This window comes from Leptinotarsa decemlineata, unplaced genomic scaffold, assembly GCF_025532065.1.
Source record: "Leptinotarsa decemlineata unplaced genomic scaffold, Ldec_3_MD MMD2_tig00026282_RagTag_RagTag, whole genome shotgun sequence".
NCBI lineage: Eukaryota > Metazoa > Arthropoda > Insecta > Coleoptera > Chrysomelidae > Leptinotarsa > Leptinotarsa decemlineata.
In genome coordinates, this window is record NW_027412668.1 from 13,031,523 (window position 1) to 13,057,501 (window position 25,979).

The 25,979-nt window shown below is 33.9% G+C and overlaps 1 protein-coding gene across 2 annotated transcripts in view; it reads left to right on the forward strand.

Moving 5' to 3' along the window:
* LOC111512051 (uncharacterized) overlaps positions 1–25,979 on the forward strand; it is a 176,056-nt gene that overhangs the window by 89,351 nt on the left and 60,726 nt on the right. The window contains exon 1 of one of the 2 annotated variants that reach the window (XM_074179838.1): positions 22,286–22,310. The exons of the other annotated variant lie outside the window; for it this stretch is intronic. The gene's annotated coding sequence lies outside the window, so the exon portion shown is untranslated. Of the gene's footprint in view, positions 1–22,285; positions 22,311–25,979 lie in introns of those variants that run through there. 2 annotated transcript variants of the gene reach the window in all.

Sequence of the window (25,979 nt, forward strand, 5' to 3'; positions counted from 1 at the left end):
AATCGAATGTGCCAAGTCACTTGAACGCACTTCCCATGAAAGTATCTATCAAATTACAAATGCTTATTTTGGATGAATGTCTGTTTACAATCATTCCTGTATGTTGAATTGAATATGAGTGTGTTAATACGCTTCTTTTAGATAACAAAAATTATCCTAATTCACGCAGTCTCTACAATATATAATATGATATGAGAGATGTAGCAGTAAAATGTATTAGAAAGAAATTTTTTGGAATTCTGAAAATTTCACCAACTATGACGATGAATTCTTCTTTATTTTTTCTGCCTTTAATCATATTGTTGTTTCTAGAATTTCACCAATAATTAGAAATTCAACTTCACGCAGCTCATAAAACTGTGAAGTTTTGAACAAAATCTGAATTCCTACAGATAATTCTCAAAATTATGCACTTTTGGTGTTTACTGTTCAGGTCTTTTAATTTCAAGAGAGTCTTGAGATTTTTATATTATCCAGATATGAGAATATTCTTCCATTTTCATATTAAAATTTTATTGTGCAAACCCGAAGAATCCACCAAAACTCAGAATTAGCACAGCGCATTCACCACTATTTTTAAGATTTAAATGTTTCACTCAAATATCAGTATCATTTCAACAGTAGCTCTAAAAGGTAATAATTTCGTATACACTGAAAACCATCCAAAATGTTCTTTTTTGCAAAACAAAACCTAAAATCATAATTATTTTCGGAAAACAAACTTTCCCTGGAAACGTTTCATTCATATGTCTGCCAGAAGTGGGCAGATGGATTATTTCAATCAACCAACCACTGCTCATATTCATTATTTTTATTAATTCAACTATTGTTGAATATGAACGTAATCGGATTATTCCATGAATTGAATAAAATTTGTTCCAAAAATTATTTCAATTCCATTCCTCTGTTATCAATAATCATAATTAATAGCTTAACCACTGGTTTATACGAGGTTATAATCGAGCAGCCATTATATCTAAATTAAGTATTAAAATCCACATCTAATGACGTAAAAATGTATACTTTTTCACTCACAATGCTGTTTATTTCTGTTTAAAATGTGAATAAGGTTTTGTGTAGACATGCTTATAGAACAGGAACTTCGTTCAAATATAAAATAATATAAAATATCCAAATATTGAATAATTCACATAATTTCTTCTCAACTAGTCATATACTTCACTGCTGATCTGTCTAGCTTGTTGAAAAATGACTTAACATTATTTATTATTCCGTTTTGTTTTGTACTGATAAAAATTAATGGTTTAAAAGGATTTGACTTTATAAGATAATTACGTTCAACATGGAAAAAATTATGAATATTACTGGAGTTTTTTCCCAACACCAAAACGTTATTTTAACACCTCGACACGTGTTTCGATCACCAATTGATCATCTTCAAGAGCACGTGTCGAGGTGTTGAAATAACGGTGTTAAAATAATCACCAAGATGATCACTTGGTGATCATCTTGGTGAAGATGATCACCAAGTGAGAGGAAGATCAAATTTGATAATCCTCTTGAAGTTGGTCACTTGGTGATGGAAACACGTGTCGAGGTGGTGTTATGAAAAAACTCCAGTAATATTCACTACTTCACCATAGGTTCCAAACAGTGCATCATAATGGATAAAATTGTTGAAATCTTATGATAAAATGAATTATGTCTAGAGTCAGTAAGTCCGAAAGTTTCACATTTGTGATCCAATATGAATTTGGAGTAAAATTTGCAGGGAGCGTTTCCTGGATGGCTGACAGGTAAGTACTGTAAATCTTAGATGACCTGTTTTTGAGTTTCTCAAAAGTAAATAAGTCTTAAGATGATACAGTCCTACTTCGAAAAGCAATCAATTAGGATTATTATTTTATAGAAAAATTAAGACTGTATCAACCAGTAGCAACAACAAAAAATGTTACCTCACACCTCCATTGCCGAATACGATCTGTCGCTGAATTCGTCCAAATGTGCAAACCGTAATGTTCCCACGAGAAAAAAGTAATATTTTTTCTAGTAGTATTCTCCCGACTACGTACAATCAAATTGTTGACTGAAAGCCTCCGGGAGGAATCCTGTAATCCCGCGTATCTTTTCTTAGCATTTTTTTCTATTCTTTCGTGTTCTCGCATATTCCGTGTTGGATATTTACGAAACATTTTTATTCTTCATTTTATTCCCTGGAGTCACAAATATTGATCGAGGTATAAATTTCAGACATATTTTTTTTAATAATTGTTCTATAAGAAATAATACTGAGATTAACTCAAGTTTCGATATCAACCAGAGAGGTTATTTCAAATGAGTAGTCGATATTCATTTAAAAATTTGTAGGTAAATCAGATCTATTTTCAAAAAACTCCTTAAATTCAAGTCAGGGTGGTATGGAGGAAGCCTTAGAACGGTATGCCCGTGGGCGCTCATAATTTCATCAATTTTATACTTTTTATATCGCGGTTTATGAATTTTAATTAGACTATACAAATCAATTTTCAACATATCTTCTGTAAAAGGTATATTTCGTTGCCTTAGACATTCCATCATTTTGATCTTTCTATTACATAAAGTAGGACACTTATTTACCTGCACATTGTGTTAGGGATCATTGTCTATCACTGAGACACTTTTTGGTGGTAAATTAGGAATAAGCATCTCCTGTAGCCATTTTATATAATTTGTGAAATTCGTCTCGTTATAATAATCACCTGACTTCGTATTTGATCTAAATTTCAAATAAGCATTTTTCACAAAACCATTTTCACTGCCCGCCATCACTATTATTAGTCTTTGCCTTTTTGATACTGGTTTATGTACCTTACTAGTGTTGTCATTCCAGGTTTTTATGTGGGTATGCAAGGAATGAATATAGGTTTCTTCCATGAAAATTATGAGTCGCTTTTCTTCTCGAAATTTTTTCATACTTCGCAAACAATTTGTTCTTAACTGAACGATATCTGGTTTTTCCATTAATAATTTTCGATTATTTTTCGTTTTCCTTCAACAAAATCCCATGTCATGCATAACTTTTCTCAAGCTTTCGTAGGAACCAACATAGTTATTTTCGGATTTAAATTTATGATGTATGCGCCAAAGAGTTGGAATCTTTTTATCGACATTATAATAATTAATAATAAATCGGCATTCTTTTTTTTATATTTTTTTTATATTATAAAAAGCGGCGGCTTCTCCATTCTCAATCGATTTATATTCCTTGGAAGTTTTTTGTATACTGATTAAATTTACGCCAGTTGCCATAGTAGCTCTTTCTTGAACTTTTTCAAAGTCTTTTACAGGTTCATTTTCTGCCGCTTCTCGTTGCATAAAAAAATTACATTGGCTATAACTTCCCTTGTTTGACTTGTCGGCACTTTATTATTTAGGTTTGATTTAAACTCCATCCTGGTTAAGTTACATTACTCAAATTATACCCTTTACGCTTTATTTCTGCTCGGACTGTACACAAGGTTAACCCGCGATGCTCACTTCACAACAGACAAATTCTATTGACTGGGCTGTGGGCGTTTCCACTCCTGTCTTCTGCGCACAGCTAAGGTGGTCTCAAGTTAAAATTTTGAAACGTTTTCCTATTCTTGACAAACTATACATAAAAAACTCACTCAAGGTTGTTATACCAAAAAAACTCCAATAACTGACAACTCATGAATAAAAAGTAATTGAGGCTGCTATTTGAAATACATGAATGAGGAGTGTATATCCATTTGTCTGATTATGCGGTCTTTTTCTGCTAGGTATTATGTTTTTTACGTGTTTTCAGATGCTATCTTTCTGTTTATATAAGCACTTATCAAATAAGGTTTATATAAATTAGTATTAATGTGTATGTAAATCTTTGAAAAATTTTCTACGTCCTACCAATCTTGGGACGCGAGATTTATTTACTCCTTGAACTGAAGAAATGTCAGATCGTTCTTGTAATTTGCAGCGTTATTTCTGAATTAAATTATTACTTTAAAATCATGAGACTCACCCAAAATCACCCAATTATTTTTGAAAATCGGAATTGTTTTCTCTGTCAAAATTCATAGCTATATATAACTTTTTTTTCTCAAAATGACCTAATGAATCACTCTCTGAAGTTCGTACTGTAGTAAGGAAACACCCCGTATTTCGCAAGCCATCTCATTGTGAAATCACAAAAATAGTTTCTTTATCGTTTTATTGGTACCAGTCACTTAATCTTAACGGTGAATAGTTGCAGTCAACAAATTTATCCAGAACTGTGAATTTACCTGATATTCAAAGCAACAGGAATTATGAATCACACTGTCTTTACTACATCTGTACTTCTTTTACCTCTTTCATATGTTTCGTTTTTTATATATATATCAGTGATAAAAAATGCACAATGATGATTTCTGTAGTGAAGTTGAATAAATCATACCCATTGAATATTCTTGAAATATAATATCCACTTCCTACGGATTTTCGAAAGGTTCGGTGTGGAAAGTAATTTCATTCGAAAAAATCACATATATGAAACCGTATCTCAGTCGTTTCGTTTCATCTATAGATCTGATGATTGTAGTCTATTGAAAACTCCTATGAATCCTCACGAATATCATGAATACAAATGGTATATATATTCTGTGGATAAACTAATTTACAGTGGACAACAATCAACGCGCGATGCAATGTATACTAATGCACATCATTATGAAACATGAATTCAGATTACGCGGACACATAGAACATGGGACCCTTATTCTATGAAAAGAGGTGGAAAGAAGTAGAGGTTTTATTTGCTAGTGAATAGGGTTGCACATAAGTGAATGAGTATTCAAACGGATTATTCATTCGTTTGGTGTTCAACGGAACATTTTAAAATCGATACCGATGCTGTTCGACTTCCTTATTGGAATTGAATAAAGTAAAAGGGAAACTTCTCTAAAGTATAGTTCCAGAAGTGGTTTCACCGGCACAAGAAATGTCCCATCAGTATGCAGACATAGATTTGTTTGATTGGCATATTACCGGTCGAATGAATTTGTCTTGCACGAAATTCTTGAGCAGCAGAAGCAGAAACTTTTTCTGGGCAGATCAGCAAAGTTTTCGCCCAAATGATGACCCGCCGAAATCAGAGGAAGGAAAGTCCTTCATGTCTGAATCCAATTTTTCGTCATCTAGCTGACATACAGAAGTCCTTTTATGATAATGTTGCAGCTGTCATAAATATCCAGCACATAAATATCCAACAACCTCAATATCTACCGGAATCTCTTCAGTATGCCATCATAGCTGCCTTAGAGGATACAAAAGATGGCCCATACAAATCCAGAGCAGCACATTCCGGCCTAGATGGTTATATGTTATATGTTAGCTATAGAATCAGGAGAACGTCAACCGGTTGGTGGTGCAGTTAGATAGCCATATGAGGGCATCTTCCAGACCATCTTCCTAAGCCACTTATTGGTGTTACAGAAGTTAATAATCGAACTTAGCACCCAAGATAGAGCAAACCATAGACACGTGTTTCGGGCTTTTTGGCCCATCTGTATCTATATCAAGACACTCAGTAACTTTCATATTTGTATTATTTCCTGGACCCGGATGTCACGCAGGTAGCTATAGCTGCCTCCGTGGTGATTTTGATAGTTTTCTTCCAAACACAAGATCTATCAAATGAAACTACAAATGTGCGGCTGGCTCTTGCTGGTGGCTCCGTGCATTTGTATTTCTTTCTTTTTGTAACCAAGTGTTGCCCATTCTCACACTTGGCTGCACCATACTGATGATGGGTCAAAAGCCTATGGTTTGCCACTATCTTGAGTGCTAAGTCCGATTATTAACTTTTGTATCTATTTAAAAATCTGTTTAAAATCTGTGTTTCGTTAACCAGCTGTCGCACCCCTAAGAACGAGAACCCTCAGAAGTCGAAACTTGTGCGAGCTAAGGATTAACGAGGTATTACCTTTTAACGTGTGATTCCTAATACGGGTTGGACGATAGCAAGTGATAATCGATCGTTCAGACTAGGGCTTGAACCACCGACCAACACGGCAGTCAATTCGAGTGAGTGAACAAAGCACCCACAATTGATCAAAATGTAATACATTCTCATTGAGAATATACTAAAAATTAGTTTGTTTCAAAAGTTTTGTCCGCTTTGATGTCATGTGTTTTTATAGTATTTTATTAGCACTTTTCACTGTTTACTGTTCAAAGAGGATATGTTTTTCCATTTCGAATTTCAGAATGTTGGATTTGAACAGTTGTAAACCCATTGTAAAATCATTATTCATACTTCTGATGAAATTAAAACTAATATATTTCCTCTATGTTTACCAATACATTACCTACATTCATCTGATACCGCACAGATAATTGACAAGTTCGACATGCCCATCACAGTACATCTTCTCCCTTACCGTGATCATCCAGCGGACAATATTCGCCGCACCCTGACAGCTTAATAATATACACCAATGATGCACATCACCCTGTTATTGTGAAATATGAATCCGGCTCGAAGGACCAGAGTTGATAATATCACGCCGAACATCGTTCGGGTTGTGGCGGTGGCAGTTGGATGCATGTTGGATCGTGTATCAAATACGAGCTCAACAATGACGGGTGTAGTGTAGGCCCCGGGACTCTGGTAATCATTCACTTCGCCGCATATTATTCACCGGAGGCCGATACAGACGGGGCGTTAAAACAGCTCTCGAGAAGAGGTGATTCTGGGTTACTCCGGACATTGGTGCACAAAATGTCGGGGGGAAACAAGGAAGTTCGAATTAAACCCGTGAAAAGTATCATCAACAGTATATTGGTATCTAAAGCCGAAGTTTGTAAGAAGCATCAGAAGCAAAAATATTTACTTATTTCACTCCAATCACTCCTTTTAATGATCGCATGCTATAAACCTTGAGTTACCTATTTCTGTCGTTTTATATCAGTGGTTTCAAATATTATGTTTTCCATTCTAGTGTTATGCGTTAGACTTTGCTAGCAGAAAGAAAAACGGGTAGCTTTGGATATTGGGTGGGTGAAATATTGGATGGGGATAAGGAAGTTCGATTAAACTCGTGATATCAGAAGCTTTTGAAGATAAGTTCAAAATATCAAAACAGGGTTTCAATTTCGGTAATAAAAACGCCTTCTTACTTTTTTTTATAAACGCATGCTCCAGACTTTCAATATTTCATTTCGTAATAATAAAACTTGAATTTTTACTAAAATAACCCTAATTGAAACACACCTTGTAAACAACGCTTCACTAAGTTTTTCATTATTATTTTATGGCTAATATGACAGTGAAAAGAATTATGAAAATGACAAATTTTCGTCAACATTTTTTAAAATTTCCTTAGCTTTGCCTCACAATTTAAAAATGAACATCTCTACTTTTGAAGGTAAGTTTCGTATGTATAAACACTTTATATATGATACCATTTCATGGATTTTTCAACCTCTACTTATCCACACATCGCACAGATGCATACACAACCGTTGAAATCATTGCAACAGGGTGTTTTTTTGTGAAAGAAAGTTTTTGGTTTTCTACTACTCCATCTTGATACAGAAAAATGTGGGAATCTTCCAAAGAAAGGAAGGTAAAGTGATCAATTTGAAAATAACCAGAACAAAATTACGGTCTCTCGACGCAGAAGATCATTATGACTAAATTTTACTACTATGTAAGTGTTTTCATATCCTAGTGGCCTAACTCGTGCCAGACAGTAGTACCTAACTACTCCGATTAGTATTACCTAACTACTACGTGTTATTGATCCTATACTAAACTATCTGTTTTTAATATATCTAATATGTTATGTATTTCCTCTATGTTAGTGATCATCTCTTATATTCATCGGTTTTTTATTTAGAATTATTACGTATAAGACCAAACAAAGGGTTGTTCATAGAAGGCAACCAGAAACCTGTTGTCATGGTCACGGTCTCAACAATTTCAAACATTTCACACTTATTCTATGGTCGTTCCCTATGGCATGTTGAGCGATACTAGATTTTTCCGGTCTATGAATCCGAACATGCGAAACATGTTCTTTGTGGCGAGTTTATATAGTTCGTTTGGTTTGACCAACATATATCTTATCACTATCCTCGCAGCTCATTTCGTGAATCCCAGACTTTTCTTTTTCCAACGCCTTCTCTTTTGGAGTGTCCTACTTGTTGAAGTGTACATGCAGTTTTGAAAGCCACTCTTATATTAAATTTTTTGAATGTTTGGGTTCATATCTAAGCATTAAGAATTTTGAATCTTTCTTTTTTCGAAAAGTCGAGGCATTATGAAGATACTTTCTAAATTTTTGTTTTCTAATTAATTTATCCACTATTTTTGATGGATATCCGTTGCTTTCAGTCACCTATCAAGGGTTTTTTTCAGGTTATATTAGTTTATGATATGCAACTCTTACAATTTGTTTTTCCATTCATTCTAAGGAGTTTTCTGCGATAACACCCAAGCATTGCGAACATTGCCTGATTCAAATTGATTATGGAAAATTCGTTCAGAGAATTTTCCCACAAGGAAGTCGTTATCCAAATTGAGCAAGCCTTGAGAAGGGTATATAAAGTTGATATTATCAGGTACACTTTTCTACATTTCCTTCTCAAAGAAAACTGATGCCTGGATTTTGCCAACAGTTAATTTTAATCGGTTACTCTTACTAAAAGGTAACATTTTCTCTAGATCCTCTAATTTACCTAAATTCTAGTTTTTCTCAATATATGTTACGTAAAACTAATAAATTTTACAGATTTCCGTTGAATAAACAGAAATCCGATAGAAACATATCCACACAGGTCCTGTATTATGCTAAAACGTTCTCGTAGATCCTAGCACAAGTTTCGATTTCTGAGGATTGCCGTTTGTATTAAAATCGGGAATGAGTATTTCCTCCCTACTAGTTGTTTGGTTCATGTTCCAAGACCCATCTAACGAAATTATTTTCGATTTGATTAAAAAATGCCAGTAAATTATCAGAAACAGTATATTATTTAAAGAGAATTACTTTTGGAAAATATTAATTTTTCCGCCACATTACAAATTTCCAGTTTTCACTTCCCGAGTCTATGATTTTATTGCTGTTTTTCTTCAGAGACATTCTGAAGAACGATATATCAGTTCAATGACCTTTGAAAACATATTTTGTCGTGAGAAATTTTCAAGGCTTTCGAAATGATTCTGATCTTTGTGGCATGTAGGTAAAAATACAGATACGAGTTAATGTCTCGTTCTATTTGAAAGTTATCTGACACGTGGTTGTATGAATTACTCAAAAAAACCTTTTTCGATCATTAAAAATGTTGACACCAACTCTGACTATCATACTACATACTGCGTGGATATCAGATACAAAATCATTCTTTTTGTCACATACTCTTTTAAAAAAGGTAATTGGTACAATAAATATCGATTATTTGGGTCGTTAGACCCAAACCTCCAGCTGAACCGTTTAATATCATACTTTCCTAATTAACTCCAATATTATTCGAATATAATCCACCAGTCTGTTAATTTGCGATTTATTACCTAAAGATATATTATAATCGCGCTAAAACAATAGTTGAACTGGATCGTTACGTGGTGGAATGGTTAATTTATTACACTAAGTGGAATAGTCTTCATTGCGTTTAGGGATTTCTGTAACAACCCTCATTATTATATAAACAGCCTTGTTACGTAATCGATCAGATTGGAACTTTCATTTTCATTTCGTAACTAGCGACTGACCCGGTTTAGTACGGGTGGCAAAGATGCCTAATTTTTTTTTCTATCCAAGTGTCACATTAGTTTGTGAAGATATAATAGGATATAATGGCTGCCGAACTTGCAGGCATTATATATCATAAAGAAGGTTCTAGTACTGTCCAGAACATTCGAGTGCTTTCAAAAGAATTCCCCAACATTCCAGAATATCCCGGTACATCCCGGAATATTCCACATTATTTTGGAACCTTCAAGGAAGTTATATGTTGGACAGTCCAGAACAATCGAAAGTGTTATCATACTGGAACATTCTGGAATGTTCTGGAAGAGTCTAGAACATACTGAAACATCCTACGTCATTGTAGCCTATTGTAGCTCGTATTTATCAACAATAAGAGACCTACTTGATCCGGCTGAATGCCATACGTCGCGTATGGCTTTCGATTCCATTGAAACTCAGAATAACGTTTGTGTTACGAATTAGTTCCGATTATGATCTTAAGATTTCCGAATAACATACTAAATTGTTGGTATTCTAGGAGAAAGGAATTGAAGGTTGTTGTCTCATTTTCGTTAGGTTATGTGAATCAGTGAAGTGTAGCAATTAATTCATTTTCCATTTCGGTCTCTTATATCTGTTCGTTGTGCTGGTGGGTTTTATTTGATTTACATATTTACTTAACATGGCTCAGTAGAGTTGGGGTCTAGTTACTTTCATAATCATAATATCAAATCGCACCTGTAAATTTCTGTAGAAGAATTTATTAAAAGTTTCAATATTTAGTCACTGTAAGGTATTTTCAAATATTTCATTCCATTAGTTCAATTTGACAGTGACTGAAGTTGTAATAATGATGCAAAACTAGGTTCCGAAATCATTTCAAAATGATTACACCTGGATATTAATTTCATTCCTGTCAGTTTTATCGCTGCTGGGAAGAATCATTTTATCGCTGTTTAACTCTGTTTTGGTTGTCCAGCTTTCAATTGTTTCATCATTTCTGCGATTTGAAGAAAATGATCATTGTAGTTTTAATCTCATTGTGTAATTTGCGGTCTTTTTGAATGCCACTCGAGCATTGCGATCTTGATTCTCCTATATAAGTCGCTTCGTGACTCTTCTATAATTTTCTAGGACTCCTTTTCGCGTTTCTGCAAACCGGAAATCCTTTTTTTTTGAGTTTTTAATGTGTTTGTTCCAGTAAACTTCACCTGGTTAATATCGTGAAACAAATAATTAGAATAGTCCAATCATTATTTGGGAATATGGCTCCGACTTTCTCTAGGGACAGAATTTTTCTAGTGTTTTAAAATTTGAATTTAAAGTTGGATGTTAATAAATCTTGTTGGAACAAAGAATTCGCAAAGGCCGAAAATAATTATTTTCCTGAATCTCTTCCTGGAATGCCTGTCAACTATTACAGAATACATCCAGTGGCGCCATCTTTATTCGGGGAAGGGGTGGATGATAGAAGTAAAATAATCCAGCTTGAGGTCAAAGAAAATTGATAATTATTTCATTTATAAAAATGGTCAAAGTTAAAGAATAAGCTTCAAGAATTCATCACACCCCATGACCAGGTCACTTCTTACTCGTTTCCTTAACCAAGTTGGCGTCATTAAAAGATGTTATGTTCATCTAGCCATACATTTAGCCATAACAATTTCAATATACAACTGCCGGACGAGTCATGACCGGTGAGAAGCCTCTCCCTCAAGATGTGCAGTAGATGTGTAGAAATCTGTTGTCAGTCTGTTAGATTATTCGAGCCGTAAACATCCAAATTCAGGAACGTATTCAGTTATTGATGGAGTTTAAAAGGGTGGACACATTAATTACTATTTTAGAGAATGACACCTGTCAGATATAATCTAACGCCCTTCGTGGTATTAGCCAGGGGAGTAGTTGTTTTCTGACAGGTGTCTGTCCATCAACCTACAGTGTAGGAAGTTGAGACTGGCCTGAACGAATTGTTCCATCAGATGATTTGATTTAAAGCCAGTCTTCAAGTATGCCCACTGACTATATATGAAAAGATTAAAAGGTTTATGAGAGTTTATATATGTATAACTGATATGATATAAAAACAAGAAGTTTGAGTTTCGGCATTTCAATATGAAATTTGTTCGTTCTTATCGACTGGATAGTTGGGATCAATCAATCATGCTGCAGATAGCAATATAACTTATCAAAAATATATACAGAAACGTAACCTGATTCAGCCGACTCAGCGATGATTACATAACGTCTTGTGGGAAATAAGGATCTTTGCAATCAGCAGATGTCATTTTATCAGTCAATAAACAATGTATCGATTATGGTGAACGAAATAGGAGAATGCAATAATTACAAAGAAGAAAAATTTTGACGAATAATAAGCATCTTGACGGTCTGGGGGAAATAAAACGACAGAAAAATATAATTCATACTGTTGATTATATAAAAGTGAGTGAACATCATTGCAACGAGTTCAAAAACATGAAGAGTATCAGTGTTAGGAACCACACGTTAAAAGGTAAGACCTCGTTAATCCTTAGCTCGCACAAGGTTCGACTTCTGAGGGTTGTCGTTGGCAGGAGTTCGACAGCTGGTTAACGGAAAAACAGATTTTAAACAGATTTTTTTAAATTGAAATACGGTAATGATTTTCAGATGATAAAGATAATCATGTATTCAACCAGTTAAGAAATTCTGGATTTTTGAGGATATTTTTAATATTAATATGTATTAAATTTTTTTTCTAATCTGTCAAATATTCAACAATCCATCCACCAAATCAATAAAACATCATTAAAATCATGCAAAATATTGCTAATGAGGAGTTCAGGAAGAGTTTTTTCTCGACAAGTAGCAACCAAAAAATAATTTTTTCAATATCACTAAAATTTTTCATATGCGATATGAATTAATTTTACAAAACTGCCCAGAAGTTTCTATTTGTGGTAATTTTTTCTTGTTTTTATAGTTCGAAAATAAAGTTGTCCAAAAACTTTCATGAAAAAAATTTGACACCTTATTTCAGTTTAGTTCTAAAAAACTTTTTTGAATATTTTTTTATCATTCTTCGAGTTCTGAAAATAAATATTTAGAGACTGTAGTGTCTACACTGATAGCCGACAACCGAACGGTTTAAGTACTGAGAAAATGTATTTTATTTTACCACCCTAAATTATCAATAGACAAACAAGCAGACTGAACAGTGACTTTACAGAGACCAATGGAAAATCTACACAAACTGCATAACATTAACTCCTAAAAGGATTGTTCAGTCACTCTATAATTTATCGTATTTTCATTAATTGTGCAAAATATATTGTTTTTATGTATGCAAACCCTTGCAAAGAAATGGATTATATTGACAGTCGTTTCTCATCATATTTATGAACCCTCAAAAACGAAATTAAAGTATCATGAATATTGTTATTTTAAATATTTCTGGTGAATTTACTCGTATACTCTGAAAATATATTTCAAATAATTTTTTTTACCTAATTTGTCGGAATAATACACCTATTTGGTTCCAGGAACAAGTAATATTATTTCGTGAACTTCTCAACTCTGAAGTAAGTAGTATCGCATCGAATTCAAAGACATGAGAAGTACATCAGTAATTTACCCGAGAACTTGTATGTATAACGTGAAATGGAAAGTTGTCTTCACATTTGAAAACTTAGTTTCTACTATAAGAAATTAATAGTATTTCAAAGCCATTCGGAAGAAGAGTTTCTTCGAAAACAAATAACAAACCACGACAATGACAGGGAAAATTTATAACACACATTTCTCTCTTTCTCTATGAATGATATTTTCTTTTTTATCGCCCTTTTTTTGGGTAATGGTTACCTTCCACAATCTGAAAAAATATAAAAATTATAATGGAGAACTTTATACAAGTGTAGAAGGGCAAACTTTTTAGTTTACCCCGATAAGTTACTGCGTAAAAATCAAAGTATTTTTCACAAAGAAAAATCTTCTATTTATCAGTAACTTGTCGTATTTCACAATTTTGCCTATCAAAAAAAATATTAAGAAATTATACTTATCTTTTACGTTTCGGAGGCCAAAATCTGCCTCCGTCTTCAGAAATGGATAAAAATTCGAATAAATATGCAGTTATTCCTTTTTTGAGATCTTATTTCTTTACTTCTTCGACAGATGTCAAAGAAGTTTTGAAATATGAAATTATGTCAATGTTGTTGATTGACAACTGAAATATTCGATGTAATACAAGGTACTCTCCGATATCAGTTTGTTGCCATTTCGCCACTATCCAAAGTTTTCTTCAAGATGGGTAGCCAAGTACGATCTATTTCTAAGGAGCTATTCGAGATACAATTCTCTCCAGACATGAGATTATACGCTGATTCTTTTAGCTTACGTCTCTTAGAATGAGGCTCATTGGTAATCTTTCTTGTCCTATTCCATTCCACCCGATGTTCACCGTCTGATTTTAAAATGTGTTCTGATAATTTTGATCCTGTCAATTGTCTATTTTTTATATAATCTCGATGTTCATTCTCACGCATTTTCAATGGTCTTGAGGTTTCAAAGAAAACTTTGGATAGTGGCGAAATGGCAACAAACTGATATCGGAGAGTACCTTGTATTACATCGAATATTTCAGTTGTCAATCAACAACATTGACATAATTTCATATTTCAAAACTTCTTTGACATCTGTCGAAGAAGTAAAGAAATAAGATCTCAAAAAAGGAATAACTGCATATTTATTCGAATTTTTATCCATTTCTGAAGACGGAGGCAGATTTTGGCCTCCGAAACGTAAAAGATAAGTATAATTTCTTAATATTTTTTTTGATAGGCAAAATTGTGAAATACGACAAGTTACTGATAAATAGAAGATTTTTCTTTGTGAAAAATACTTTGATTTTTACGCAGTAACTTATCGGGGTAAACTAAAAAGTTTGCCCTTCTACACTTGTATAAAGTTCTCCATTATAATTTTTATATTTTTTCAGATTGTGGAAGGTAACCATTACCCAAAAAAAGGGCGATAAAAAACTGATTTTTTCCTCCACAAAAAATGACTTTCGTTGGATATTTTCTTATTGAAAAAATCGCAGAGAATTTCGATTGGATAATGGACGTCACAAAATCTGATGGTGTTGCTAAGTTAGTTGGAAATTTTGCAGCAATATGATTCGGAAATTATCCATCGAAGTGGTTGAGAACCTCGTAATGCAGATCCCTTGTCAAGACGTCTTCAAACTCTGGGAAATATTGAGTTTATGGGTTTCTTCTCAAAGTGTGCCATATCAAATCAGCAAGCAGGGATAGTCACAGAAGCCTTATATACATTTTTTCACATTAGGATTTCCTACAGAAAATATCTACAATAAAAGTGATGTAAAGGATAGTTGTCAGAAGACAAGGACGTAGATAAACAGATTAATCTTCCTCTTGAAGATGATCACTTGGTGATCGAAACACGTGTCTAGGTGTTAAAATAATGGTTGGGATAAAACTCCAGTAATATTCACCACACCAAAGGTTTCTAACAGGGCATCACAGTGATCTTTTTCAAAAAAATACCGCCATTTCTAGGTCAGGCCAGGCATTTCTGGGACCACCTTCGTAAATTACATCTAAACTTAGTTCAAACTCACATTCTTGTACCAGCATTCATACAGTGCAGACGTGAGTGATCACAGTAAAAGTGAAATGAATAGTGCACTACCTAAGCCAAAAGAATTACCTCATAAAACCTCATTACGAGACGAGTCCCTGATTCCAAGAATCAGACTCATCCGATAGAGGTAGCAGAGCCTAAACATATTTCAGGAACTCTGAGGCAAATACATCACCAGAACAATCAGAGCAGCAACACATCTGCAATTGAGACACTGGCCACCCCCTGGACGTCCCGCGGGGGCCCAAGAAAGATTCCCAGGAAAAAGCTCCCATTTTCCCTGCCAGGCTCCTAGGGGCCCTGGAGGATATCCCGGGGTGGTTCCAGGACATCCTTGAGGAGTTCCCGCTGGCGATCAGTTAAAAGACACCTCACTGCTAGAGGAGGAGACCAGGAATAAATAGTTCTACCTATCCCCCAAGACTCATCAGATCCAGAACCAACCAACAAACCACCTGCAACTATACCCCGACAAAAATAACCCAACTCATACACAAAAACTGCAATGCCCAAGGAACGAGAGAAGGCCTACTAACCTGATCAACACAGGATAAAAGCACTATAACCATACATAAACACCCAATAGCAAGGACTAGATTAAGCTACAAACAAAAACAATTAATATATATTTTTTAATTGACACAGCCCCTGAAGAGCTACTAGCCTAAAGCCGGGCACCACATGAAACACAAGTAATACTAACTCACCAACTTTAAGAGAAAATAAACGTAATCGGTCGTTCGTTCGTTCAAACTCAGAATATCGAATTTCAAGTAGGGATTACGAGTCCAAACTCAAAATTAGGAACAAATGAAATTCTAAATGGTGCAGCCCTTCTACTTTTCAATATTCCACAGATACGTGTCATGAATAATTATTGTTACATTTGATATACTCAAGTAACATTTCATTGTGAGATTTTCACTGAATAGTTTACAAACCCGCAGCACGGGTTTCTCTATACAAAAGATTCGACAGGCGTGTTCATACTGACTGAATTCTGCCTATTCAGTGCTTTATATAACAATTTGAATCATATAACATTCTACCTACTCGATGACTAACGATTTAGCCTGAGTTGAGTTATGAACCAATTGAAAATTCAAACATTTCAAAAGAATTTTTACCAGCACATTGAATAACCTAATTACCTACTAATTTCGACATTAGAAAACAATATTTGAAAGTGGGAAATAATTCTATTCTATTTGGTTATACAGAAAATTTTCAGAATACTTAAATCTAATAATTTCCAGGCATTTCAAAAGATTGATGTTCAAACCTCATCTGCCATATGGCAATTCCAACAACCTGATAAGGTTTGTTAAGTTATTTTTTGTTTATAAAAACGAAAAAAAATATCAGTATGATAACGAACATCATTGTTCAGTTAGAATATTCTCACTTAGCAATTTTTATTTACGGTGCGACGCGTAACTTTTACGTCCATTCCGGAGGAATAGCAAGTGCAAATAATTGGTGAGATGTTTGAGAGGTGTCTCCTTCTACTGTGTGGAGACTTTGAAGGGAAATAGGTATCATCCATACAAAATTAAAATGGTACACCAATTAACTGAAGATGACCCTTATCGAAGAACATAATTCTGCGAAATCATGACGGAAACCATTGCAAGGCATGCTATATATCTTCACAATATTTGTTTCAGTGACGAATGTACATTTTTTTAAACGAAAATATTCACAGACAAAATTGCCGTTATTGAAGTGACACCAACCCTCACGTTTTTCGGGAAACACATACTTAATATCCAGAAAAATTTAACGTTTGGGCAGGAATATTTGGAAACCATATTGTAGGACCTCTATTTATTGATCAAAATTTAACAGGGAAACTGTATTTGAATATGCTGGAAACTACTGTTGACCCTTTCATTACTGAAATCGTCGAAGCGAATCCTAATGAATTCGATGTAGATAATATATTCCAACAAGATAGAGCACCACCACATTATTCCAGACAAGTAAGAAACTATTTGGATACTACTTTTCCCGGTCGTTGGATTGGCCATTGAGGTCCTATAGAATGGCCAGCCTGCTCGCCACATTTGACACCTCTGGACTTTTTTATGGTGCTATTTGAAGCAAAAGGTGTACGAAACTGTACCTGCTTCAATATTGGATATACGGCAGATAATAATAAATATTTGTAGGGATATTGACGTTACTGTTCATATATCAAGAAGTTCAAGGCAACCATTTCAAGTATCTTCTGAACTGACCTCAAGCTTATTACCTCTTATTATGTAGTTAAATGTCAATGTATTCAGGTGTCACAAGACCCCCCTTTCCATTTAATTTTTTTTCCAGATGGCGCTCAGTCGCCATCTTGAAAGTTTCATCTGTTAATTTCTCTTCAAAATAAAGTATTCATGCAGCAATGAAGGTTGGTCTTCATTCTTTAAATTAGTTTGCCTAAATCATCAATTATTCTGGAAGCCACGTCTAAGTTTCTTAAAAAAATCGAGCGATGTTATCATTCACCAAGGTATGTCTTATGACGCTTATTTTCGTATATTGCAGTTGGATAGAATCAGAAAACTGGCTTGTTTTCGTAGTTTTTAGAAAAGAATGTTCTCCCTGTGAATGCTGCTACTTAATGTTGGTAGGGATCTGTCGAGGAATTATGTAGGTATGACAATGTCCATATAAGATGATTTGTGGAACATTCTATCACATGCATATCGATGTATGGATCAACCATAAAGAATGTGAAAGCCGACGCCAATGGAAAACGAAACGGCACTTCATGAAACAGAATATCTCAGTCGGTATTAAAATACAGCATAACGAGGGCTTCTACAATAATTTCGCTCTCAAACTTCAGAACGTTCGTTATTTTGTACGCTGAATTGCACAGCATTTCAACCTGAACAGATGTAGTTGCAGTTGGGAGACAATACTATAGTTTTCGGAACAATCACTTAACACGATCGCAAGTTGCGTCTACAACTAATTTCAACGTTACAGAACTTTTCCCACGCAGTGTCAAATGTACGATCACTGATGAAGTTACAGAACACATATGGGCGAAAACTGAGTTTGGTCCAATTCACTTACAGAATGGGAAGTTGATAGGATGTCAAACTTTGTAATTTATCAGCTAGTCATTCGTAATGAATATTCATGATGAAGTTTTGGTGCGATAATTATGAACTCAATAGGCTTTTGAATGAATTAAAGTAACTGTGCTGATGAATTTCAAACAAACTGCCAAACGGCAGTATATAAATCTACGATGAATGTCAGATGGATTGGAACCTTCAAGGCTGATTATTTTTACATACATAGTAAATCAGTCATAAGTGAATAGAAAGAGGAATGCAATGAGAAAAAATATAATGAAATTTGAAACCACAAACATGATTTCAACCGGAGACGAATTTACTCAACTAATAGAAACGAAGCCACGCATACCACCGATGGAATGAAACCGGATATTCTAACTTCGAACTATTTATGAGACTATTGATATGAATTATAACAAAAGAGTAGACAATCAACTGAAAAAGTCCAACAAAAAGTACAGAATAAAAAAATTAAATTGACTTGACAGATTTTTTAAATTATTCAGGATTCACCAAGTGCCATCAATACAACCAGGTTTGGATTTATTTTCCCTGATTGGAATATAATCAACCATCATAATATGGTCCAAGCTCTTGGACTAATGTAGCAGATGAAATTTGCTGCAAATGAAATTTTCAGTGATGGTTACAGAGTGATGGATACAGAGGTATCCATTCCTCTAAATGTTGAAGTTCCAAAAGTTGAACTGAATTTTTGTTTTGTGATAACTTTTATAACTCAGCTGTATCAATACAGTGTTGCTATTAGAAACCGTCGGCGTTGAGCTCTTGCATGAAAACTGCGTCTTTTAAAATACTACAATTTATATAGATTTATAGATAGCACTTTATTTCCAACAGGTGTACACCCAATTACAGAAAATGTTGAAGAAAATGTACTGAAAAAAATAACATTCAATTCAATTAAATTCACATATTACATATTCAATTGACAAATTACAAATGATATTAATAATATAAATGAAATGATATAATTAGATTCAATTGACATATTATAAATGAATTAGTCTTCACAATTGAAAAGTATATAAAAAAAACTATTAATGAAAGGTTCTATGTAAGATACAATCCTTGATGAAGTTCAAAGAGTTTCCATTAATGTCACACATGTCAATGTCACTAAATTAAAATTATAACACATTAAATTTACTGGTGCTATGAGATTCACATTTGTTCTACTACTCTGACTAAAATGTTTTCTTGTACCTATCTTGAGTTGAGGCATGGTACATAACTTTTTTTGGGTGGAGCACAAGATATGTTATTGTTTATTAAATTATATAGAAATGTGTATTCAGTGATATAATATTAAATTGGTTCAAAAGGATGGAATGATCAATTTCCCTTTGGGGTCAGATACCTGTAGTGCGAAAAGACAAGAATTTCAAGAACTTTCCTTGGACAGCTCCAATTTGCTGTATGTGAGAATTATAAATGGGATACCACCAGATCATCGCGGACTTTCAATGGCCTCTCAGTTTCACCGGTAAATGCAATTCTTGGAATCGCAGTCGCGTGTAGTGGCCTGGTTTTCGTGAGGCAGCTATGGAAGGTGTTTCCGGATCTGAAGCAGTTTCTGATGTTGTACTTGGACCCAATTTTTCTTATCCTTCCCGACAATCCTCAGATGTAGGTGAATGAAAACACCGGTTATGACGGCTTCTCTTCCTTGCGAGGCTATTGCTATCTTCTAGCCAAAGTCTGTTCCACCATAACTTTGCAGTGCCCATTCCGTTTAAGATCTTTTTTGATGATGCCTAGTTCTTTCTCGAGACCTTGCTTCGTATTACAGCGCCTGAGAGTACGGTCTACTAGAGTCTTGATGATTCCTCTCTTAGTCAATTGATGGTGGTTGGATACAGATGTTTCCCACTTATTGTCGGTCCTCTTCACCAATACGTCTAAGAATGGATATTCGTTCTGGACTTTCTTCTCCATTGTGAAGATCTTAGGCTGTTGATGTGCTTCAGAAAGGTGTCTAGTTCTGTATTTCCATGGTCCATATTATGATGGTGTGGTCAACGTATCTCATTCAGACTCGGGGTTTCTTGTGGGCTTCTTCAATAGTCAGAGTTTCAAACCACTTTATATATATGTTGGCTTTAATTGGTGAGAGTAGCGTAAAGAATTCGTCCTTCACTTGGAAATAGCAGTTCTGCGCATAGCATTCCGCAGTAATACCATGAAAACTTCTGTAGGTAAGTTCGTTCTATCTTCCAGGTCCTCGTTTTCGGATAGCTTCCTCTGTAGTATTTGAAGTGCTTCTTCGACAAGAACGTTAATGTAGAGGCTTTCGAAACTGATTAATTGATCTTGCTATGTAACTTTGATTGCCCCAGTAATTCGACGAAATGCCTTAAATTCTTCACAAAAGATTTTCCTTGTAGTGGTTCGTCCTTTTAGGGACTTATATTATATCTTATTAGGCGATGGAAGTCCGAACTAATGAAATTCACCACCTTTAAAAAAACCACCTTCAATAAAACAATATGATTTTTACATACATAAAAATGAATGAACCTACAAAACAAATATGTACATTATCAGACTAAAGAAAAGTAAGACGTAGTTCATTCGAATTTTCCGTACCTATTTACTTGAATAAATAATCAATATTCGTCAAGTTATTTGCATACTTTACTGGATTCAAAGGCTACGAAGACGGAGTCTTTAAAAAGTCGACGCTTTTCGATTCGAAGTCAATTTAACGAGTACAATTGCATCTCATTGAGCGTTATCTCTAATTAGCTGATAACGAAGTAGATGAACATCGGCGCCGAATGCTTCAGAAATGGCGTCTCCAAATGTAAAAAAAATGATTTCCATGAATACTTGATGAACCGTAGGCTGTATACAATAGAGATGACGTAATGAGTGGAAAGGAAATAACAATTCTTCATTCTACCTCTCGCTGAGTTTTCATTAATTTGTAGTCATCCATTCTTTATAATAATTGTTTCACATTTTATTTTTATTCAATAATAACCTGAGAAAAATGAGTCGGTGTTTTATAGTTGGACGAAACATGTTTTATTTTCATTTTTTAGTAGCTGCTTCCTGCAAATGTACACTTTTATGATAGGATCTTTGAATTTTCCTGAATTTTACTCAGGAATAACGTAGAGTGAACGTTGTGGTTGCAGTGTTGTTTTTATATCTATTACTTGTCAAGAAAACCGTCATATTGTTAAATTCCTCCAAGAGTCAACCCGAACAGATTAGAAGACATTGTTCTTACGAAACGTACAGAAATTGAAAATTCATCTATATTGACATTTTTGAGAAATTTTTTGTTTAATTTTTATTTCATTATGACGCATGCACAAAATTTAAAAATAAAGATATGGCTGTACAGAAAATTGAATACCCTTCAAAATGAGGTATCACTTGACCCCTTTTGCATTTAAACAAATGGGGAGGGTGGCTGTCACGTTGAGGGGGGTTAAGGAGGGGGGATTTTTTTTATGTCACAGAGTGTCTTTTCGAATACATGAATCGAGGTGTTTCAGGGTTTTTCTTGAAAATGGCTAATAACGTAGAAAATGAATTTATCTGTTACATATATGGTGCTCACTGTATAGTACAATTCCATGATAGTAGGCACTAAATTCCCACAAATATTATTGCATTGACACGAAAACTTTGTTGTCAAAGTTGTGATTCTAAATATTTTATCATTTCACAACGAACTATATAAAAATATTTATTATATCAATACCAATTTTTGGGATTTTTTAAAAGTTATCCATTATCTGATAAGAATATTCATCAATCTCTAATTTTTGTTGCAGGTACGTATATCCATTTTACATTGAGATGGCAAGGACAACAAATTGCCAAAGGAAGTTGGTATGTTATGCATAGAGTAAGTTTCGTATATATGATTCATTTTCTTTCAATTGAAATTGAAGTAGGTACTGAAATAATCAATTTTCACGTCAAGCTTATGGGTGGGGTGGTATCCAACCCTTAAATTTTGGATTGATTCAACGCTTTCCAATTCTTCAAATTTGAACGACAAAAACGGTTTAGAATTCTGAAAAATCTCACTTTTCAATTCTCCAGACTAATATTCTGCTTTGTGTATCCAGCATGATTTTTATGAAAATTGTTATATTTGATTGTTTACAATTTGTTTGTAACAAAAAATAATTAGCGTTTTCGCACTACTCCATTAATAATAGTGGAGTCCATTAAGTGGTGAATAATTTACATTTTTAGAATTTTACCGCATTTCAACTTCAATTTCAATGGTTTATACAACTTTGGAATGAGTATTGACATTTGAACTTTTTTATCAAAACGGTAGGTGAACTAATATTACAGCTCAGTTGTTTAGTCGCCACAATGCAGATCATCATCGCATGCAGAAATTAAATGAAGATAACTTTGCTATTTTGCGAGTGGGTGGATAATGAATAATCACAATTTTTTTTCAACTCCTGTCTCTCAGATGAGGGTACGTTTTTTTAAATAGGAATAAAATTCGTCATAACTGTTGGTATGAGTATGAGGATGTTCTGATCTTGTCCAGTTTGCATCATAATATATGTCAGTGAATACTTTATGTCACATTTATCTTTATTTGTAATATGAGATATCAAAATGTTGAAAAAAAGAATTTTACTAGTTCGGACTTCCAATGATTTGAAATCCCTGAAACAACTAAAAAAGAAAAATCAAAAAATGGATAGCTGAAAATAACAAGCAAAAAAACCTGAGATGAAATAATAGTGAAATAAAATACGAGTAAAAATAGAACAATTGAACAAAAAATAAAAAATTAAAATAAAGAAATAAAAAATGAAAAATAAAAAGTTAAGTGATTCCAAGTCAAGTTAGTTCACGACGTTTCGATTGTTAGTATCCACAATCGTCTTCGGGTGATTTCACTATTATTTCATTTCAAGTTTTTTTGCTTATAATAATTGTTATTTTCAGCTATCCATTTTCAATTCTTCTTTTTTAGTCGTTTCAGGGATTTCAAATCATTTTACATAGTAGACAATGGATGTCCGAACTAGTGAAATTCATCATGAAACATTGTCAATCACCTTCAAACAAACGTTGAAAAAAAGGTATTTCTATTGCCTTTGAAATGATATTTCCATAGATTGGATATATCCGAAGTTTTCAAATTCAGAAACAGTTAAAATTCAAAAGTGCATAAAATATTTGGGGAAGAAAGTTTTTGGCTTTTTACTACTCCATCTTGATATAAAAAATGTGGCAATCTCCCAAAGAAAGAAAGGAAGCAATCAATTTCAAAACTTAGCTCGATACAAAGATTTGTAGATCATGCAGAGAAGTAACTTTCAGGCACAAACTGGAAGAAAAAACCCTCCTGAAATACCTACTCTCATATCAACATTGAATTATACGAAAAACATTCTTTCTATTCCGTTTGTATTCCAAATATTCGTGATGGAATTGAATCAGATATCACTTACAGGATTCCTACACAATATCATCACCACTGTCATCCGTGACAAAAAGTCGTAATTTTATAAACGAATTGAGTATTTTTTTCTATTGTTTTTTTCTTGTTATGGAATTGGCCTCGGCGGTGGTGCACCGGACTCACGATCGAAAGGCCGTGGATTCGATTCCCGTCTCGACCAGATATTTTCTTCGAAATAATTTATCCGGTTGAATTTGATTCTGCAACCGTGTTAGAAATCACACGTTAAAAGGTAAGACCTCGTTAGTCCTTAGCTCGCACAAGTTTCTCAACTTCTGAGAGTTGTCGTTCGTATGGTTACCGGAAAAACAGATTTTAAACAGATTTGGTAATGAAGAGCCAACAAGGCAAGTGTTTTACGGCGAAACATCAAGAGTTCTCCAGTGAGGATGACAGTGTTCCATGTAAATGAAATTTAATTAATTTAATTATATTTTGTAGGAATCCTGGGAATGATATCTGATTTGATTCCATTACGAATGTTTGGAATACAAACGGAATAGAGAAAAAATGGTTCAGACTTTCGCGGCTGAGGTTTTCAGTGTCATTGTTTTTCGAGTTTGAAAGCCGTGGATTTTTGTAATTTCCCTGACGTTTCGCTGGCGTGAGTGGCTAGCTAGCTCGAAAAACAATGACACTGGAATAGAGAAAAGTATTTTTCGTTTAATTCAGCGTCCATATAAAAGAATTTGTTTCGAAAGTATTTTTATTTCGTGTAATTCAATGTTTATATGAAAATATTTGTTTCAAAAGGTCTCTTTTTTCCAGTTTGTGTCTGAAAGTTATTTTTTTGCATGATCTACATATTTTTGTATAGAGTTAATTTTTGGAATTGATTGCTTTTTTCCCTTCTTTGGAAGATTCCCACATTTTTTGTATCAAGATGGAGACGTAGAAGGCAAAAAAAAATTACATTATTATTGTTCAAATTATTTCCTAGTCAGAATACTTTTATCATCATTCAGCAATACCCGCGATTATTTCATATAAATATATCTGGTGCTTATTTGGAATATGACAGAGAATATATCGGAATTTATTTTATTATTCTTTCGGAAATGTAAGGATCAATTCAGTGAGTCGGTAATTGTTTACAAGTATCAATAATAAGGTGTGAGGAATTCGTTATCATGAAATTTGCTTAAATGTTTATATAACTACCAACCAATATAGAAAAATTTTGCATTTAATTTGTGTGGAAAATTCGTCACTTACTCAACTATCCATTATTCAAGACTTCATTGTAAGAACATTTCCATTTAAAAATTTTCCAAGGCTTTCTGACTTTTTATAGAGTGCGTATTAAATTGAATGTGTAAGTTGTCCCGTTTTTCAACCGCAAAGGTCAATGATAACTTTTTAATATGTCTCAAGAACACTGCTGAAAATGAAAGAGAACAAGTTTTGAATTATTTAATACTCCTGGGAAACGTTTCTGTTGAATCCGAAATGATATAATATGTTGATACTGAAGATTAAAATGGGATATTGCCGGAAATATTTGGTATGAATGAATATATATTAGGTGTTGAAGTTAATTTTTCGATGAATGATTTAAAATGAAGAGAGACATCTTTCAAAGTATAGTATTATTCCAACTACCGAATTTGAAGGGCAAAAACGTTAATTTATGCATAGAGAAATGTCGTATAAGCAAGATTAGCAGTCTCAGTAAAGAATGTTGAACTAATGAAATTCCAAACTTCGAAGATATCAATGGTTTCATTAATCTTTCAAACATCGTATGTTCAACTTTCTAATAATTTAAGTTTCATTCACGCGAATCTCCAACTATGAAAGCACGAAGGTTTTTGCTCAGGAATTAGAAGGGTGTGCAAAACATTAAGGTGGAAGTTAGCCAGATTTTGATTATATAATCGATATCACGAACAGAGCTCTAACTCGTCTTACACATTTGATTAATTTACGTGTCGGCTGAACGATCCCAAAATTCTTGAGCAGGAAGGTCAACCACACAATAGCGAAGAAAACTTATTCAGTTCTGGAAAATTGTTGTATTATAACGTCGGCCTTCCTTTTAACTGTATTTAATTACTCGTTGAATCATTAATA